The following is a 21,993-nucleotide window of genomic DNA, read 5'->3' as shown; positions in this document are numbered from 1 at the left end:
CCTGCCCTGTCAGCACAAATGTTGCACCGTCTTTTCGCTGACATCTGGGATACTGCAACATTCCCGGCCGACTGGATGCAGGGTATCCTCGTTAAGGTCCCGAAGAAAGGAGACCTGACAGAGTGCGGTAACTGGCGAGGCATAACGTTGATCTGTACAACCCTCAAAGTACTCTGCAAAGTGATCCTGAACAGGATCCAGGAGAAAATCGACGCTACACTCCGACGGCAACAAGCTGGATTCCGATCCGGACGATCATGTGTGGACCACATCACAACGCTACGAATCATACTGGAACAAATCAACGAATTCCAGGACTCTCTTCTGCTGGTGTTCGTTGATTTCGAAAAAGCATTCGACCGACTTAATCATGAAAACATCTGGGCGGCTCTAAGGCGACGAGGGGTCCCAGAGAAACTAGTCCATCTCATCGAAGCACAATACGAGGCATTTTCGTGCAAGGTCTTGCACGATGGTGTCTTGTCCGAACCAATCCCGGTAACTGCTGGAGTGAGACAAGGATGTATCTTATCACCGCTACTTTTCCTCATCGTAATGGATGAGATTCTGACTGGATCGATCGACTGTGCACCGAACCGAGGATTGCCGTGGAATCCTTTAACAATGGAGCAACTGAACGACCTTGACCTGGCTGACGATATTGTTTTGCTCGCCCAAACACAACAAGACATGCAGAGCAAACTCGACGACCTCACCGAAAGCTCCAAGGCAGCAGGTCTCAAAGTCAATGTCGGAAAGACCAAGTCGATGGAGATCAACACAGGAAATCCCTCCAGTTTCATGGTAGCTGGGCAACAAGTTGAGAAAGTGGAGTGCTTCCAGTATCTTGGTAGCCAGATAACGCCTGATGGTGGTACCAGGAAAGACATCGAAACCCGGATCAGAAAGGCCCGATTTGCGTTTGCGAGTCTCCGAAACATCTGGCGGTCACGCCAGATCTCTCTACGAACGAAAATCCGAATCTTCAACTCAAACGTCAAATCCGTATTGCTGTACGGGTGCGAAACTTGGTGCACATATGCGGTGACGACGCGAAAACTGCAAGTATTTGTAAACCGCTGCCTGCGGAACATCATCCGCGCTTGGTGGCCTGGCAACTGGATCTCGAATGAGGAACTACATCGCCGGTGTCATCAAAGGGCGCTAGAAATCGAGATTCGGGAACGTAAGTGGAGATGGATTGGGCACACGCTGCGAAAAGATGAAAACGAGATTTGCAGAGAGGCGCTTGACTGGAACCCAGAAGGTCATCGAAGAAGAGGCAGGCCCAGAAACTCGTGGCGGCGAAGCCTAGCCGCTGAAATCCGAACTGTCGACGAGAATCTTGACTGGGACCAGGTGAAGACGCTGGCTCCGGATCGTCAACAGTGGAGGTCTTTTACCACGGCCCTATGCACCGGAGGATCGGCGCGGGATCATTAAGTAAGTAAGTAAGTAAGTCATACTGGATAATGTCTTTATGGCATCGAAAAATGCAAAATTGCTCGATTTTTTTATTTTTTTATGAGAATCAAAAACTTTTAAAAACTCTTTCACGATGTTAAAAACTATGTCATCATCCGTTTGTTATTATTCAATGATAACTTTATTACAGTAGTTTGAAATTAATATTTAATGAGTGTTGTGGTATATAACTGTTGCATCTAATCCTGCTTTTGCATGATGCCCCGTTTGACGGTATCTATGGTTTATGTTTGTAAATTTGTTCCTTACTAGTGGAGTCACCACACTTTACTAGCGGTTATTTCTGTGAATATTTGCATTTCGGAAAGCAACGTTTTTTTTTTACATGCAACATTTTTTTTATCGTATGAATCAGCGAACAGATCGAGGAGTGTTAACAATAAAGATTAACATATGCAATTTTTCGTTCATCTGTAAATGATTTATTGTTATTATTTAGATTATATAAAAGTACACTTTATCACTCGAGAAAAGCTATATTATTTATGGATTTCTTGATAATCCTCCCATTTTGATGAAAGCTGGCCAGCATGTGTTCCGATTGAGTGAAAACTTCGTTCTCATTTTCCTTACAAGGAGAAGAATATTTCAAATTTTATAGATAACGGGTGTTAAATTAAAAATGAGAATGTTTTCAATACCTTTCAGTAACTCAAATAAAGAGCGTAAAATTTTCTGGCTCCAAGAAAATTTCTCTTTGGGCTCCCTATAAACAGTTGGCGTGTTTGGTTTTGCTAGTTTGAATTTAGTCAAAGCAAAGATGGCGTCGAAACAGCACGTGCTCCGCGAACGCATTGTACGGTTCTACGAAACGCATTTCCAGCAAGGAAAAAAGTTCACGGTGGCACATTTAAAGGAAGAAGATGTACCTGTCAGTACGGTATATCGTATCCTGGCTTGCCTGAACGTAGAGCGGAAGGTCGGAAGTGGTCGTCCGGTGACGATAATGACGAAGCAGAGGAAGACATCGTTAAAGAAGCTGTTTGACAACAAGGACGCTGCTCCCACGTATTGATCCATCGTACCCTCAAGATGGAAGGAATCGTCTGCACGAAGAAGACGAGGTCGCCGTAGTACACGGAGGAGCAGATTGAGACGGTTAAATTACAGTGTCGGTGGATGACCAAAAAATACCGCGGGACGTCATTCGTTCTGGATGACGAAAGCTATTGTCCGCTCCAGCGACAAATCATCCACACCGCCTTAAGTGAAATACAAGTTCAAGCACAAGTTTAAAAAAAAAGGTTATGTTGTACATCGCGATTTCCGACCGGGACATTTCAAAGCCTTGGTTTAAGCCGAGCGGTCTGGCAATAAACCAACAAATCTATCAAGAAGAGTGCCTCGATAAAATCCTGCTGCCGTTCCTGAACGAGCATCCGCGGACGTCTTCTGGCCGGACAAGGCGTCTTTTCATTACGCGAAGAAGGCGCTGGCGTACCTTGAGGAGAAAAAGATACCGTTCGTGCCGAAAGATCGTAACCCTACAAACTTGGCCCAGTGCCGCCCAATAGAAGATTTCTTTGGCTCACTCAGTGCCCTTGTGTATTAAAACAATTGGAGGGCCAAGGAAACGAAGCAACTGACTACAAGAATCCGGAATTGTATCCGGAAAATGGACGTAAGTGCCATACAACATTCTTGTGAGAGCATCGCGACAAAGTTGCGTCGAACATCAGACCACGGTCCTTACTCAAACATTCACTGACATTTTTTTGAAGAAAATACATTATGTTATTAATAAAAAATACTGAAATCGATGAAAAAAAAACAACAATTTTTTTTATATGTGATTGAAAAAATTCTCAATTTTTATTGAACACCCGCTAGGTTTCTATAAAATTTGGTGAAATGTATTTTTGGAACCCAGAGACATGATCCACTGAACAATATTTCCTGAAAATAGAAAAATTGGAAAAAAAAATTGTAAATATTAAGAGCGTTATTTTGTGGTAAATGTTGCGAAAAAGTTTGTATTGTGTGTTGTGTTAGTTCCTTGGAAATTAATCCGCATATTTTTTTTTACTATGGAGCTCAAAAATGATTCGACAAAAAAATTACTGTTAATAATTTCAACAAAATGTTTAATATTTTTTATATAATTGTGAAATTTTTCTGAAGGTATTGAGAATATTGAGAAAATTATATTTACGAACGAATTTGTCCCTGAAAAGTTTTGAATTCAGCTCAAATTTCACATATCGTATCTCGCTCATAGCATTTTTCGAAATCTTTGTTCCTGACAAACAGTCTTCCACTGTTGGTTTTTCCAGACTCTTGGATCAGTTTTATTTATATTCAGTGATGCTGTAGTTGGGACATGGTGATCTTATAAATCTTCAGTGACGCTGAAGTTGGGATTTACTCATCTTGAAGGCTATTACCTGAAAAATAAAATAGTGAAATAAGTTTCGTTTACAAACATTCACACATTCCATAAAATTTTTTATCAAGTCTTAAAACAATCTGTTCGATTTTCATGTGCAACCCAATGATTAAACGTGTAATGCAGTCTTTTGATTAACAAATGATCCGAGCAAAACTCATTTTACGTTTCGATTATAAGGATATTATGAGGAGCATTCTCAAAGTACAATTTCGAAAGAAATGTGTCACTGTTAGACGATAAATACTTTTCAAATTTTTGTTAAAGGTGTTTCCTGTTTTTAAAAACACTGCGGACATCATATTATTGGGTACATTGATTAACTCACAGTCCATTTTGTTCGGGTCCATAGGATAAAAACCAGTAAAATGTCTGGTCGTCCATTCAAGTGTTTGTTGTGTAATGTTATTATAACATATTGGGTGGACTTCAAGAAGCATGTTTTAGAACATCACTCTTTTGACGCCGGAAATTAACGAAGAAGTTCACCCACAGTCAACCATGGACGTTGACATAACCCCTGAGCCTCAACATATAAATTCTGAAATCGTAAATCTTTTCTTCTATGATGGTGATATGTCTTTAGACGAGACAATTTCAACAATGGCTAACGATATAACAGATTTAAGATGCAATTTGTCATTGCCGGAAATGACTCTACAAAATTTTATATCGATATTGAAAAAGCTCTCTGAATATCTACAAAAATACACCATGACTATAGTGAAATCGTTTTTTATACGGTAAAAGCTTTGATGTTCGAGAAATCACGCAGTTCGTCAACTCATTACACGATCCAAACGTAAGAGAAAATGTCTCAACACATAAAGCTAATGTATGTTGAGTTTACTCTAAAGCTGGATGCCAGGTCCCACAGCCAAAAAAAAAACGAACACAAACACATACACGATCTCAATGAAACATGATGTTTCCTCGAAGAGATTGCTTTTTTCTTAACTCTAAGCGTACATTTTTCGAGGATATGATGGCCAGCATCTTACAAATGCTCCACCAACCCACTGAAAGAGTACTATGTATGCCGTGACCGGGATTCGACCTCATACCCCCTGGCTTAGAAGACTTGAAGGCTATCCTCTACGCCACGGGCGGCAGCCAAAAGAAATCATTCTACAAAATGTTGTAAGAAAAGAAAATGTGTAAATAAAACCAGCAGTAGGAAAAAAAAAGTTCATACAACCAGTCAAACTGATGAAAACATTTCCCAAAAACGTCCACCAAAAAGAAGTCGCCCACTATATTCCTTTGATTGACACACTTCGATTTGTCATGAATATCCCAAAGGCTCAACAAGCTTTAATCGATGAAGTGTAGAACATACTGAAGGCCATTTTAGCTCCTTTAAAGATGGAAACGGGTACAAAACTCATCCATTCCTCAGTAGACATCCTAATGCCATTCGACTCTCGCTTCGCATAGATGAGGCTGAATTTTTAAACCCCCTTCGGATCCAGAAATGGAGTCATTAAACTGCCAATAATGAATTTGAAAATACAAAATTTTGACTCGCGCTTGAACTTGTCACTGGACAGAATATACCTTGTACTGGCAGTTAAATCATCAGTGCAAAAAAAAAAACACGGCCTTCGTGTTGTATTGAAAGATCTCGTTTTGAACCTGCAAAGATTGGAAAGTGAACACGGAATACAAACGAAAATTAAAAACCAGGATTTTATTCTTAGAGCGGTGCAAGTATCGATGATTGGAGATAACCTCGCATTGCACGAGATATTTGGGCTACTGTCCTCATCTGCAACATATTTTTTGCGATTCTCTTTTCACCCTATCGGTGCTGAATTGTAAATCTGTGTTTTGATTCTGATTTCGTGTTGAAATTTTGAATAAGAATGCTGAGTACAAGTTCTTTATATTTCTTATGAAAAATTTTTATTAAAAAAAGCAGTGTTAACACCTATAAATATAAATTTGCATTCTGCGACATATTTGTGAATAAATCATCATATTATGAACATAAAATGAAATATTCTTGTTTGGTTATTTCTGTAAATTTAGAAAAAAAAAATTACGTAGAATTACGTCTTACGGCAACAAATTCGCGAACGGATCTTGAGTCACGAAACTAACTTCTTTAACGGACATCTTTTCTAAAGAACGCTGTCGCTTCGTTGGTTTGAATGTGGAAGTGTTAGTATAAAAGATAAAGAAACTAATATTAGACAAACTATTTATGTACTCTTTGTTAAATATTAGAGTTCTGATTAATACAAACGATAAAAAAGTGTTTATGGACGATCTATTTTTATAACATAAAATTTTCGTGAACTGAAATGAAAAAGAGATAAAATAAGATGTCGTTATTCTACAAAATACCTTGTGGTTTTGTCTGATATAAAACCTTTTCATCTTGTATTTTCTCGGTGTTTGTATTCTTCCCACTTCGATAGCCACCCTTTCAATTGTTTAAATTTTTATTCTTTTTTTTTGTAAATTCTTTATTTGAAACGGCTCATACCTTCAGGCTTTGAGGAGCCAAACTCGTTTTGTTTGATTACAATTGTGTGCTTATATCTACATAGTTCACTTTTGAGGAAAAAAGAAGATAGATATGGAAACATGGAAATAAAAAGAGTTATAGACAAAGATCAATAGCTTTTAGGAAAAGGTATATTTCGAACATGTAGTCCAAGTCTATCACAGCCAGCACATCTCTCACTGGAACAAAGGGTGGTTTTCCTCGGGCCCGAAGGGAATGTATGAAGTTCGTTCTAGCGACAAGGTGAACCTCGCACGACCAAAAAATATGCTCAATGTCATAACCTTGGCCGCAACCACATAGATTGCTGCCAGCAATATCAAAACGATAGAGTACCGCGTCTAAGGAATAATGATTGGACATGAGACGAGAAAATATACGAATAAAATCTCGACTCAGGTTCAATCTATTAAACCAGGGTTTAAGGCTTACCTTTGGGATAATCGAGTGGAGCCACCGACCCTTCTCATCCTCATCCAGTTGACAAGAGAGTTTCTTCGAACTAAAATTCGTTGAAAGCGATTTCACGCTGATACGTGTCGCCTTCCATTGCCCCCACCTTTCAAGTCAAGTGAAAAAAGTTGCGCGGTGTAGACGTGTTGGCAACGCTCTCCCCTGCAAGAAAAAAAAACGCTTGAGGACGAATTTTGATAGAAATGGAAGATTTCAACAAACCAACAATAAATGGCGCGCCTGCAAATGCCACTCCGGCGAAGGCAGGCCCGGTGAACGCGGCCCCGGCGAACGCCATTCCGGCGAACCTGGCTCTGGCAAACGCAGCCCCAGCGAACGCCGGCCCTTCGAACGCGGCCCCGGCGAACGTCGGCATTTCTAATGCGGCCCCCGGCCAACCAGATTTGTTGAAAAGATTGATCAATTATCAAAGTGCCCTGAATTTCGCGATCAGGGTGCTGGGGTCTAACCTGTTGGAAGTTTCCTTCGGGAGCGACCCCAGCACTTCTGGTTGCGATCTAGCAGACTCAAGGGGCCAAAACGGCCATGAAGGGCGGCGGCAGCGGTGCGCCACATGCAACAAGCCAAAACACAAAAGCGCACCCTGCCCCGCCATATGGAAGCGGTGTTATAGATGTGGCAAAAGCAGCCATGTCAAGAAGGCATGCCGCCGCCGGCCTCGCTAAGCCGGTATCACCGGTTTCTGTGTAATTTGCCAGAGAGTCTGCCTTCTCATTAACCTCTATCGAGCAATGGGAGGGAAACCAAACAAAGGTGATGGTAAAGCGACGTTTTGATAAAGCACTCAAACTATCCCGTATCTTGTCGAAGAAGTATGGCGAGTGCTTTCCCGGATTTATTGAGTGGATTGCTTGACTAATTTTCTTCTATCTAAATGAGTTATGATTCAGTACTCGGAGGATGTTAAAATATCTCAAATTATATCAAAAAATCTAATTAATGTGCGGTTTGGGCCGTTGACTTCGATGTCCGTGTTTCATAAAAAGTTGTACGTATATCAAAATAAGATATAATGATTTTACTTTAGGAAAATCTGAAAAAAGACTTTATCATTGAATATGAGCTCAACCCCACTCAAGTCTGTCAATCAGAATAAGATATAATTCAGATTGGAGAAACTTAAAATCGAATATTTTGATTACATAATTATAACTGAATCAGATGTAAATATCTTGGTGAGATACGTTTGAGTTATTATTTTGATATGCTCTCCTGATCGGGACATTTTGTCAGCATCGACGTACCTACACTGTAAATTTTTGCCTCGATTTCCAGCAAAAAAAATTGCTGGAAACGTTCAGCTATCCAAATTTTTGCTGGAAACCAGCAATCGGTTTTCGAATTGCTGGATTTTTCAGCATTCGGTTATGTGCTTGTCATTTTTGCTGAAAAATCAGCAATCGGTTTTCAAATTGCTGGACTTTCCAGCAATTGATTTAGTTTGCTGGAAAATCAGCAATCGAGTTGTCAATTTTGAGTTTTTTTTTTGTTTCGTACGATGAAGTAAGGTGAGATTCTATTTTACGAATTAAGGTTAAATTAATATAATTATTTTATTTTCCTCTATATTCAAGCAACCAGGCATCAAGTCAAGGGTAAGTTTTTATTGTACAGGTAGATATTCCATAGAAGATACTCATCAAAACTATTTTTACAGGTGGCGGATGATCAACATTTTGGCACAAAGCGGCCACCCCAGAGCCGGTGTGAAAGTTGTGAAAAAAAAAGTTTTTTTTTGCAAAATTAATTAATCCCTTATTGAAAATGGGAGAAAATAATTGTTTTTATTGCTTATTATATGCACAGCCACTATTAAACTTTAATTTTGAATTGAATATAAATTTCATACTAAATACTGCTGGTTGTGTTGAAAGAAATAGCTGGTTTCCAGCAATCTGGATTGCTGATTTTCCAGCAATTTGAATTGCTGGAAACCAGCATTAACGTTTGCTGTTTGTTCCAGCAATTCAAATTGCTGGAAATTTTGCTGGAAAGTCAGCGGGACAAAAACCAGCAAAATTTTGCTGGTTTCCAGCAAAAAAAAATTTGCTGTGTATATTTAGCTTCAAAAATTCTTGGAATCATAAGTGGACGATGCGGATCCGGGATTCCACGAATTTCCTGCTGCATAGACAAATCAAACTGGACAGAAGAGTTATCGTAGTCTGGGCTACAAACACGAGCTGGAGAGAATGAAGAAGGGTTTACCTGCATTGACATGAGGACATGGTATATAGACATAAATCTGGTCATATTCTGGCATCAACAGAAGCTACCATATTCCATCACTGAGAGAATCGTTGTTCGATACAACTTTAAAAGATCTTCTGGATGGGCTCCCCACCAGGTGCCAGTGATTGATCGGAGAAAATTGATTCTTTGTTAGCATTTTCCTTTCAGATAGTCAATGTGGGCTCTCCAGGTACACTTGTAATCAAACCAAACCCCAAGATACTTGAAATACCTCGATTGAGTGATCGCTCTGCCTAGGAGTTGAAGCTTAGGTTGAGCAGGTCTATGTTTCTTAGAGAAAACAACCATCTCCGTTTTCTGAGGGGAAAACTCAATCCCAAGCCCCAAAGCCCAGGAAGACAATCTGTCTAAAGTATCTTGTAAAGGTCTGTGCAGATGAGACTCAGAAGATCATGTGACAGACACCACGCCGTCATCTGCAAGTTATCTTAGAATGCAGCCTTCAGAGAGACTACTGTCGATGTCACTTACGTAAAAGTTGTACAAAAGTGGACTCAAACATGAACCCTGCGGGAGGCCCATGTAGGAGGTTCTTCTAATTGCAATATCCCCGTGAGCAAAGTTCAGATTTTTCTCACAAAGCAAGCTGTATAAGATGTTGTTCAATAGTGGAGGCAGACCCCGGGAGTGCAACTTGTCTGACAACACCTCTCTTGAGACTGCATCAAAAGCTTTTTCAACAAATTCAATTTGATTTTATCAATTCCCGGAGCTGAATTGCTGCAAGAGAGGAGGGCCAGTGAAAATTCGACCATCGAAAAGCTGGAATCCAGACCATACCTATCAGGAGGTACGTTCCGGATTATTTTTTGCACAGGTGTAGAATCTGGACAGACTTTCCGTGCGAAGTTTAATATCCATCTAAGTGAATATTCTTCACTTTCATTTGTAGATGATCGATTATGCATGCTTCGTGCAACTTTCCATAAGGTACTCAAGGATGTTTCTCGTGAAAAACCACCCACAAAATTTCGCCAATACGCCCTTTTTTTCCCTTTGATCAATTTTTTGAACTGATTTTCAAGGGAAACATATGATTCAAAGAGTACGACGGTTCCATGTTTTCGAAAATCTTTGAATGCTTTTGATTTGTCCTTATAATGTTTGGAACATTTCTGGTCCCACCATGGATTTGGAGGCCTTCGAAGAACGGAAATTTGTTATCGTTGTCATATATTTCCACAATAACAAAAAAAACAAAGCAAAATATACAGCATTTAACTTAATTGAAATCAATTTTATTGTTCTGAGAAGCTAAGCTGTTTTCACTCATTTGGATACAAGTTTCTCGTTCAATTTTACTAATAAAATATTTTCCAGGGTTTCTTTTTCTAATTCTGTTCGCGCATCCGAAAGGACAAGAGCTAAGGCGCTAAAACAACACTCAACCGATACTTGTGAAGATGAAGCTCCTAAACCAACTACCATAGCAATCTCATACAATTCTGGATGCTAATTTTTGCGTGCAAGCCAGTGCTTCCAACTATTGTATGTACTTGATTGCAGAGCTTCCACGTCAAGCTGTCGCAGTTAAATTTGAAACGTTGATACTTGCCTGCTGAATTGAGCTGTTGAGAGGCCGATCGTCGATCTACTAGTGATGTATTCATCAATCGAATATATCTCAACTTTTTTTTGATGTCCTTCAATCAATGGGAACATGTTCAGAGTTAGGCCTTTTTGGCTTAAAATGTTGGATCCTATTGTACAAGTTCAAAATATAGTCTTGTAATTATAGTAATTCATTAAGAAGAATGCAAATTAAAACGTAGTAGAAATCCGACCTCTCATTTGTATTTAAATCTTTCCGTTAGGAGGGAAAAGATTCGCTCACATGAAGTTCAATCTGGGGTCCAGATGTATAGCAGCTTTAATGGCTTTGTTACGCATCAAGTTTTTTAGGCGTTTGTTAAGGGCTTCTCGAAGCGGTGTGCAAAACGGGTTTATCAAAATTTGCTGCTCGACCTGAATTGTTGCAGTTATTCATGCAATATAAAAATCGCTCAATGCAAGATGCTGCCTTTGTATAAATTTCGTTAACTTATGAATTGGGCGAAATGCATTTGGGTCATTCCATATCAAGTGTGCACAGCGAAAAAAATCTTATCAAAATTCGCCAAATTTGGCCAAAAGACTTTCTGAGGCCTACAAAAAAATCCCTAATTTCTGAGAATGATCCCTCCACCCCTCGTTTCGGGACCCTCCCTTCTTTTTTCAAGTTATTGAGAAAAACATCATTTTTAAAATAAAATATCTCCGGACTGAAAATTCATACTAAAATTACAAGCTATGCGTTGTGTGGATTTCATTAAACTCTATCGATTGATATTATTCATTTTTTGAAAAAGTGATGTTTTAAACGTCATATCACAGCTCTGCATGGTTGGCATTCTTCCTTAGATCTGCTTGTTCAGTGAAAGAGTGCAATTTTTTCCTGATGGAAAGAGATAAATTACACTGAAGAAAAGTGTGAGACCCGCCTCTTACTAACCTAAAGTTAGGAAAAATACTCCCGGCATATAAAAACTTTATAAGTGAAATGCCTTAATAAAACCATTTGTGAATACAAAAATAAAAGTGTGAGATTGTTAAAACATAAGAGTGATCTGATGAAGAGAATTCCCTTCTCCAAAAAAATCTATTGTGCATTGTGTAGAGGAGAAATCTGAGAATTTCTTTTTGTTAGTTGACGAGAAAAGACGCGCTCCTACCATGGCTACCTTTGACAGTTATTTTTCGAAGAAAAAAAATCCAAAACAGCGGCGGAGAAAAAAATTGTTGTTATTTTTTGTTCTTTGTGTTTGATGAACCTATCTCCATCCAAATACTGCTGAGAGCCTATTCCAAGGAGTACAGCGCATTTTGGATAGATATGAAGTTCCCCTTAAGCATGTCTACTCGGCTATAACGGACAATGGAAAAAAATGTGGTGAAGCTTGCTTCAATGTTGCAAACTTAGCAAGAGTTAGATTTCCTCTATCAGGATTTTTCTTTAACCACTTCTGATGAAAATAGTCTACCACCAGTGCTGGAAAATTCTTCGAATATCGACGAAAACGATTTGAGGTTTGTTAAAAATAATCATTTAGATCCCGATTACTTGTTAATTTTTTTTTTTCTTGTGCAGCTTTAAATCATCCAGTGTCAACATGGAATCAAATATCGCTTATACAGAAAGTCTGGAGCTACTCGTTTACTATAGGAGGCGGAATAGCTGCGCTGCTGCCAACTGTGAACTTTTTTATTTTGGGTGAAAAAAAAGTAAACAAACAAATAGAAATTTTGTCAATTTCAATAGTTATAATTTTTCATTTATCTGAGAATTTTACATTTAGTTTTGTATACCATCGGTTTCCTTGTATTTCGGTTGAGGTTTTTGCTTTCAGTTGAAAATAAAAACGTGTACCTAGCCCCTTTAAAATGCAGGAAGAAAATCAAAAAAATTTGAAGACTTGAAAGCAAGTATTTTGCTGATCAAATTTTTCAATTAAAATAAAGATGAAAAAATTGGAATAGTGATGAAAGTGTTGGTGAAGAGTCAAATTATATGTACGTTAATGTTTCTATTTCAATTTTTTCGTATCTTTCGCAAAATTAGCTGTATAAACATGCATCCAAATCGTCTTGAAAGAGCAAAATTTACTGAATCACGAACCAACGACTATCTCAAGATTTTGCGGAGAACGGTTAGAATAGGCATTGAAACGATGTTGAGAAAATCTGATCCATCAGAAACAAACATTTGCCCTACGGAATGTAAGAAACAAAATAGCTTGTCAAAAATATCGAAACCTCGGAGTGGCACACAAAAAAATTTATATTATGTTCCATGTAATACAGACAAATCCAAGAGACTTTGTCAACAATAAAATAATAAAAAAAAACTGTTTATCACGTCAAGGATCTTTTTATGTATTTTTTCACATGCTTCAAAATTTTAAATAAGATTATCTCAGATGTTCACTTTTTCTTATCAGCGAGTCCATTTTGCAAACTTCAAAGTTGTCCGGCTTCTTAATTTATGGAATTTGGAGCTGAGGCTGGGTCATTCGGCCGAAAGTCATGAGGCCGAAAGCCATTCGGCCGAAGGTCATTCAGCCGATGGACGTTAGGCCGAATGGGCTATCTGGCCGAACAGGCCACTAGGCCGAATGGGTTATTCGGCCGACGGTTATCCAGCCGAATGCTGTTAGGCCGAAAGGACGCAAGGCTGAAAGGATGTTCGGCCGAATGATCACAAGGCCGAAAGGTCACTAAGCCGAATGGTTATTCGGCCGAATGGTCATTAGGCCGAATGGTCATAAGGCCGAATGGTCGTAAGGCCGAAAGGTCGCAAGGCCGAAAGGTCGCAAGGCCGAATGGTCGCAAGGCCGAATGGTCGCAAGGCCGAATGGTCGCAAGGCCGAATGGTCGTAAGGCCGAATGGATGCTAGGCCGAAAGGTCGTAAGGCCGAATGGTCGTAAGGCCGAATGGCCATAAGGCTGAATGATCGTCATGAATGGTCGCTAGGTCAATAAGAAATCTTTTACACATGTCGGCATGCTAGGCCGAAAAGTCGTTAGGCCGAATGTTCATAAGGCCGAATGGTCATTAGGTCGAATGATCACAAGGCAATCCGTTAGGCCTGATGACCATTCTGCTTGGTGACTATTCGGCCTAACGACCATTCGGCCTAACGACCATTCGGCCTAACTACTGATCGGCCAAACTACTGAGCGGCCCGTCATGCAAGAAAGCGATAATATGTCTTATAGGCCTAGCATAAATTTGGTCCAACGACCATTCAGCCTAACAACCATTCAGCCTAGTGGCTATTCGGCCTAACGACCTTCTAGCATCCATTCGTCCCGACGATCATTCGGCCTAATGACCATTCGGCCTAACGATCTTTCGGCCTAGCATCCATTCGGCCTAACGACCATTCGACCTTGTGACCATTCGGCCTAATGACCATTCGGCCTAGTGACCATTCGGCCTAGTGACCATTCGGCCTAATGACGATTCGGCCTAATGACCATTCGGCCTAATGACCATTCGGCCAAATGACCATTCGGCCGAATAACCATTCGGCTTAGTGACCTTTCGGCCGAATGACCATTCGGCCTAACGACCATTCGGCCTAGTGACAATTCGGCCTAATGACCATTCGGCCTATCGCCCATTCGGCCTGATGACCATTCGGCCAAATAATATTCGGCCAAATAACCTTCGGCCAAATGTCGCATTCGGCCTATTGTCCTATTCGGCCGAACATCCGTCGGCCTTTCAACCCATTCGGCCTAGCGACCTTCGGCCTAACATCTTTCGGCCTATCGGCCTTCGGCCGAATGTCCGACCCCCTTTGGAGCTAGGGAGCGATGCTCATCATTCCCAAACGACCAGGTTTAAGAATTGTACTCTACGACTATCATTTCACCTCTTTGAGCAAAAGCCACAACATTTGGGAAGTCAAATGTTGCCATTTCGATGTGATCAGCTTGCTCCCGAAACAACAAAATGTTCTTAGTTTGAAGAATATTTTTAAGGCAATTGTAAATTTATAAATTTTTGACTGAGGCATTTATAGATAAGATCGTTCTTTGCGCAAATTTTGGGAGTGAAAATTTTTACAAAATCTGTTGTTTCAAATGTGATATTACTATTTTAAGATTGCATTTTTTTAAAGCTTAAAAATATCACCATTTTTAACAAGTGATTACTGCTTGATTAACACGAAAATTGAGTAGCAAAATAACAGATATAAGAAAAAACATTATTAAAAACTGTATTATACTTTCCGTTCAATTCAAAACGCACTCAATATTGTCCAAAAAGTTCCTACAAAATTCACTTTTTAGGAAAACTTTGTTTACGTTTTACTTCACCCAAATTCGCTGTCACATTTTGTGCTTCCATCGCCTATGATGATTTTCCGTAATCCAGCAACTACACTTCACTTCTCAATTGACGGAGCCTCACTACTCGCATGACGGATAAAGCACGACAACAATCAACATTTCTCGATCATCGACTGGCGAAGCTCCTACACATGGTCAAAATTTCTCCTGAGAGTGACTGGCAAATCTCTGCACACTTCGACCGGCTGCTGACGGCAGGTACAACTAATTGAACGACTTGCTGGCAGAGAGCAACAATAGCAATAAAAAACTGAAAACGAGCTTGCTGGCAGGAGCAACAATAATAGTAAATGCTTTTCTTGTTCGTCTTCGGTTGTCTTCGGCTTGCTGGCAGGAGCAACAATAATAATAAATGCGTTTCTTTTTCGTCATCGGTCGTTTGAATGCGATTGCTTGACTAGGTTATTATTTTAGCTTCAAATGACTGGGGAATGAATGACTGGCAAACGAAGTGACTGGTCGTTAAGGAACAGTCAATTGAGTTTGACGGACCAAGAGGCTTCACAGTCACAGCTTCACGACTCATGACGATGACTTTTGCCAAGCCTGTTTTCAACACACGTTTTTGGACTAACACTGAACAGTTTGTAAAAGCATCTTATCCCATTTACCTCTTGACCAAACGTATACATGCTGCATTGAACTGGAGAATTGGACTGGCAAAAAAAATGCTTGAAGCATTGGAGAACCGGCAGTATATTTACGTGGTTCGATAACAAAGCTTTCCTTGCGGCGCTATAAGTTGATCCTCGACTCAATGCTCGAACCTCACCGGTGCTTTCGAAAGAGCAACAGGAAACATCAGTGGTAAGTTGTAAAAAGAAATCCTTAAATTTTAATTTTTTTTTTTTTTATTTTTTTTTTGGAGAGAAATGAATCCAACTGTGTTAGATGAAATTTCAGGGACTAGGTAAGAGAAAATCGATGTTGAAAAACATGCGAAAAAAATTCGCCTTGTCTCCCGCAAGGCGAGGCGCAAGAGGTTCAAGTCCTACCGGGAGACAAGGCGAATTTTTTTCGCATGTTTTTCAACATCGATTTTCTCTTATCTAGTCCCTAAAATTTCATCTAACACAGTTGGATTCATTTCTCTACAAAAAAAAAAGTTTCGCTGACTGAATGTTTGAGTCAAGACTTATCTCTGGGTCGCAGTTTAAAAACTTAAATTTTAATTTTAATGATTTTAAAATATGTTTTTTTTTCACTTTTCACTTCTTTATTTTAATTTATATCGATAAATTTAGTTCATTTTAATATGTTGTAGCCTGTTATATAAGTTCTAAGACATGTTTCCATTTTTTTTAAATTTATCTGAACATTGTCTTTTTATTTCGTTAATTAGAAACTCTTAGTAGTATCTTTCATAGCAGATGGTTATAATATCCCACAAAACTAATAAATGAAATATCCTGAATGCGTTTCTAAGGCTATGATCATTTAGTATCCGGGCAGTTACAAACGAATGTATTTTAAAAACTATTCATTTGATCGAAAAACTTTCTATGGAGGAAATGAAGGTGTTAATATGACATTTAATATAAAAATATCAAAAAAATGATTAATCAATGATTTCAAGAAATAATCTTACTTTTTCATAATATCTCTTTTTTATCTTTGCACACTTTTTTCTGTCATATATTGATTTATTATTTTCACCACAGAAGCAAAACATTTGCAAAATCATGATTTTTTACACCAACTCACCTGGAAAAAGCAATTGGAAGTTTTTGGAACCTTTTCATGAGTAGGCATCTCGAAAAATTTGATCTCTTAAATCCGGTTTTACCATAAATTTCTTCGTCCATCAGGACACATCTGTCACATTGCGTAAAAACCGGTTGCACATATTGCAATCTAAGGAACTGTTCACTATTAGTTATTTACTTGGTGTCTGCTAGTCAGACAACACTTTTTGACTGACGGAAATGGATTAGTTGCATTATTTAAGGGGTCTGCATTCAGTTATCCCCAATAACCATAGACTTTTTACCATATTTAAGCTCAAGGGTTCCATTCCAATGCTTGATTTGAACTTCGTATGGATATTAGAGTGGCTCCTTATACTTCTTAACCATTCGGTCCAAAAAAGAATCAGAAAAAAATCAACAGTTTATATGTTTTCAAGTCGACACTGAAGAATTTTCGAGGCGCAAAAGGCGCAAATTTGTGCAAAATTATTTTAACCATGTCTTTTTGCATCGTAAATATCTCAAACACACGTTAACTTTAAAATCTATAAAAAATAGGAAAGATAGCCACTTTCATAACCAACACAATGCTGCTAAAGTTTTGCATATCCGAGCTCTAATAACTTAGCTATCACCGAAATAAAGTTCCCGGATACTAAATGATCATAGCCTTAGCTGTTGATCTTGAAAAATAAGATGCTTCAATAAATCATCAGGTATCAGGTATCAGAAAAGGGGTAGGCTTGATAGCGGCAAGTTATCCAAACAAACGGGAAAATTGTGCCTAGCCTTTTTTTTTACAGATTTCATCATATACCTGAGAAACCTGAAAACCATAAAAGGATTAGAAAATAAATAAATATTTAGGGCATAAAGCCGATCCACGTAGGAATTTTGAAGCATTGAAGCTTATAACCACATTGGGTAATTTTAGTTTAAATTCTTAGAATGAGATACACTTATATCAGGATAGGCGGGAGTACATAAAAGCTTTCTAGCAATCGAAAAACAGGCATATATGAGCTAAAAGAATCATACATTATTGATTCACAACTACAAAATTCAGGAGATTTGAGTTTGCAATGATCAGAAAATGTTCTAACCAGGATGCTACAATGAGGGCAAATAAACGATTTTATAATGGCAAAGTTGGCATTTAGCCTGTCCACATAGGGATTTTTAAGCAATGAAGCTTTTTCAATCAAAATATTGGAAATAAGGACTTTTTTTTAACTTCCTTTGTTAAATTCTGACATACATTCAAAAAAAAAAAAAAAAATGAAGTCGGCCAAAGAGGGACATGTTCACACTAAGTGGAAGGTAAATATAGGTACAATAGTACCTCTGAATCATAGCTTAACCATACAGGAGATTCAGAACACAAAGTCTTGATTTTTTATATTTTTATTTAACTGACCAGTTAGCGCTCTGGTTAGACGACTACAATGAGCTTCTGTGACGCCAAATTTGAAACAAGCGATATTAACACTGCACGAAGCTGAAGCAGTGGATTCCAGAACCAGGATTGACGTATGATACGAAATATCAGAGTACGATATTAAAGGAGCTTTGACTCTTCTTTACACTATAACCATTCTAAAGCTAAGGGAACATGTGTCAATACGAGAGAAGCGACATATATTAGGTGAAACAGATATGACTGTCGACATGCGATACAAGTTTTGATCAAAAACTTGATTTAATAGGGAATATTGAGGCCTTTTGGCAACCTAAAAGATTTTTTTTTTTAATTTTTTTTTCCACGGAATCGATATTTGTACGGCTTCAATGATTGAATAACCATGACGCAATTTTAAAAATTAAATATCTTTATATGAACGGACATTTACCTCCACAATATTCTGTTACCAATCCAAAGATAGAAGGGACTGAATACTTGTCCATTATAAGGAAAATACACTAATTTTGCGCTTGACGTAACAGATATAACTGATGTAATTTAGATCATATTCTTCTATGATTTCAGAAGCAATGGGACCGTAATCGACGCGTTTGCGATTCACATTTGAACACTTGTGAAGAGATTTTATTGAACGGAGTTATTCGGAGAGCAAAGAGATTTTTTAAATGAAAAATCATATTCCAAATTGGTAAAACGAGAAAATATGGAAGAATACAGCTTGTGCAAATGCATGTACTACATATGCACTATTGGCATACCCTTCTCAAGAGAAAATACGTACAAAGTCAAAAAATACTAGCAAGAATTTAAAACTGATTCAGATTCAAAACATTTCCTTCCAATGTTTTGAACTTGAAAAACTTCTGAACTCTACATGCAATAATTGACCTTGACCTTTTTTCCTCCCCCGCCCAGATACAGCCTCATTGATTTCCAATAGACAGAAATATGAGATAAACGTATCTGGGAAGTACTGGATAAGTCGCCTCGTACGACATGGACCAGTATCCCAGTGGCAGTATTCTTTAGGCCGCTGCCACACAATAAATCATACTAATTTATCCTGTTTGGTTCCTAAAAGTTCAACGAAAACATCAGTAAATCATTTTTACCCTGGGAAGTTTTGCCTTACAGTTGCCGTACAGTCGAAACAGTTGAATTCAGAAGTCAAACCCGACACTTTAACATATTTTCAGCCGAGGTGGCTCTGAGGTTTTCTATAAATCGCTTAGCAAAAATCTGCAAAAATTTTATTATAAGAATAAATATCAATTTTTTCTAAATGAAATTTTCGTTTGGTTACCTAATTTTGTGGGCTGTGTGGATCAATCTGAACGCCTGATGGTTTTCTTAACAAGCACCCAGTAAGCGCGTTCTCTCAAAAATCGACAGAGCATGCAAAAAATTGAGAGTTGAGTCACCGAACTTAGAATAAAACGGTTAATTTCGGCGACACTCCAAGAACGCGAATATTCTCATTTGGTTTGTCTTGCCGAGATACCTGGAGGCAACGAATACAAATCCGTACATGCGAAATCAGTTTGCATCGTACTCTTGTACGGTGTGGTCGCATTTATCTCCGTGTTTATTTTTTATATGCGTGCTTTCAATCGAAGCAGTCGACTTCGCAGGCATGCAAACACGCGTCTCGAAGAGAAACATACAAACACGATTAGGGTTGTTTTCGTGTGTTTCTATGGAGGGCGTGTCTTAGATTATTTCGTGTCACTCACCCAAGGCACGCGTCTGGTGTGTTCCTCTCTGCCGATTAGATGATGCATAATCGCTAGAGAGATCGAAACGATCCCTCTGTCGATTTGAGTTACCTCTCTGCCGATTCATGTTTACTGGGCAGTAGATCTCCAAGGACACTCAGCTCCTCTGAGTTGTTGGCGTTTGCCATATCTGGAAACATCGCTCAAAAAAAGTTTTGAGGAAAGAATAAGTTTACGGTATTGATTTTTACCTTACCTTCTGCCATCGTATTGATTGACGTGCCTTCCGAATGCATTAATTTTTTCCTGCTAAAACTAGCCAAATTTTGAAGTGAATCTTCCCAGCCATTCGGGGACGCGTCTTCAACGAGCTAAGGGAGCAGGCTGCTTTGCATAAAATTTGGTCCTGCGAGATGTCCGAAAGACTGCGTGCATGGAATCTGTTACGATGAATATTTAATCATTGATTGTAATTTTATTTTATTTTCAAACTTACTCAATCCTTATCCAAAAGTTCTGACGATTGCATCCGAAAGCAGCTCCTAAGTTCGGAATTTCCTTCGTTTTTATGCTCCATCGCGTTGCCGGAAATCACCGTTTGAACTCCGCACTTTTTGTCAGATGGGAGAATTTGATGGACGGTTTCCAATGCAGTTCCGATATCCAAAATTGACCAGCACTTTTGAACGTGGGATTGTTGCTCAGATTTTAAGCTTATAAAGGCGAAATGAAAATTAGATGTTTTTTTTTTTTGGTTGATGTTATTCAGTTTGTTTTGTTTAACTGCATGCAACTGCGCGAGCAATTGACAGCTGTTATGTTACGTAAGTTTTTCACTGAATGTAACATAACATTTGAACGAATTCAAATCTTTACTGAAAACTGTACAAGCTACAGTTTTTTTAAGTTGCGAAAATATCCGAGTGTTTTTAAGGTGCTTTCAACCATAATTTTATTTTCTTTGAAATGAATTTTATTACGATAAGTGTCCGAAAATGGCATGAACTTCAAGAAAAACTTGAACCACGTCAATCAACTTTTGTGTTCGCGCGAAATTTGTTTATATCGGCGAGCATAGATCAAACAATCGTCGTGGATTCATCGAATTTGCACACGCCATTTGTGTAGTCTATGGCCCGCTTTACAGCTCGTGTAAACTCGGAAAACGAGTGGAGCATAATCAGCGAAAGAGGATTGCACTCGGAATCCGAACTGAAAACAGTGTTGTTTTCTCTCTGCTCTTGGTTGGGTGGGCAGAGCCGACCAACCATGCAGCTCTGAAAATAAAACGTTATTTTTAATCAAGGAAAGTATATTTTGAATTATATGATTTCATCGTTATTTTAAGAAAATTTTACGTAAGACCAACCAAAATTCCAATATAAAATTTCTAACATTTGAGATATGAAAGATTGAAGTTTTACTCTCCATCAAATGAATTATTACAGTAGCCCCTTAAATTTTTGATATTTCGATTCACAGTTTTCTGGACCTATCAAATTTAAAATCAAATAAATCAAATAAAATGAAGTTAACAAATAAACATGCATCAAATTTTTGTAAAGATAAGATTCTTATAAAATAAAATAACAGTTTTGTGTTTCAATTTGTATTGCTATTGGGAAATAATTTTATACATTATCACACTGTATTCAGTCATGAGGCAAGTGCTTACTCAGCGCATGCTGCAGATGAATTAATGAGAGGATTTGGTTCATTATTTCATTAAACTGTTAGGATAGATACTCTAGATTTCGATAGGAGCTAGTTTTCGACAAATTTTCAATGGAAGGCTCATCTTTCTATTTGGTGGCTCAAGTTATCTATGTTCATATTTTACTATTTTTGCTCTCCCAGTTTAGTATACATCGAATAAAAATATTTTTCTAAAGAAGTTGTTTAATAGTAGTATATCAATAATTTAGAAGTGATTTTCTAAATCACCTGTGAAATTCAATGCCATCGTCCAAATAAGAATGATTTTGAGTCATGAAAAAGCTCCCCATTTATTCGATTAAAAGCAACATACATGGAATCAATGGATAGATCAGGTTCTGAAAACAATGTTTTAGGTAATTTATTTCATATTTTTGCTTACATTTCATGAAATTTCAACTGTTTTTTAAGCTGTTGAAAACTAGCGCTGAAAATTCACCGAA

General features: G+C 38.3%; 2 long non-coding RNA genes across 2 annotated transcripts; both read right to left on the bottom strand.

The window, feature by feature from the left end:
• Positions 1–1,958: 1,958 nt before the first annotated feature.
• LOC129755724 (uncharacterized) lies at positions 1,959–7,952 on the bottom strand. The gene is made up of 3 exons (XR_008739312.1): positions 7,059–7,952; positions 6,816–6,998; positions 1,959–3,869 (listed from the first exon to the last, which is right to left on the bottom strand). It is a non-coding gene; the product is annotated as an uncharacterized LOC129755724 (long non-coding RNA).
• Positions 7,953–19,858: 11,906 nt separating this feature from the next.
• Positions 19,859–20,768, bottom strand: LOC129755725 (uncharacterized). Its single transcript, XR_008739313.1, has 3 exons — positions 20,331–20,768; positions 20,091–20,274; positions 19,859–20,024 (listed from the first exon to the last, which is right to left on the bottom strand). It is a non-coding gene; the product is annotated as an uncharacterized LOC129755725 (long non-coding RNA).
• Positions 20,769–21,993: the final 1,225 nt, after the last annotated feature.

The sequence above is a fragment of the Uranotaenia lowii genome, chromosome 3, assembly GCF_029784155.1.
Source record: "Uranotaenia lowii strain MFRU-FL chromosome 3, ASM2978415v1, whole genome shotgun sequence".
Classification (NCBI taxonomy): Eukaryota; Metazoa; Arthropoda; class Insecta; order Diptera; family Culicidae; genus Uranotaenia; species Uranotaenia lowii.
Note: the sequence above shows the minus strand (reverse complement) of the source record. Positions and strands in the feature narration are given on the sequence as shown.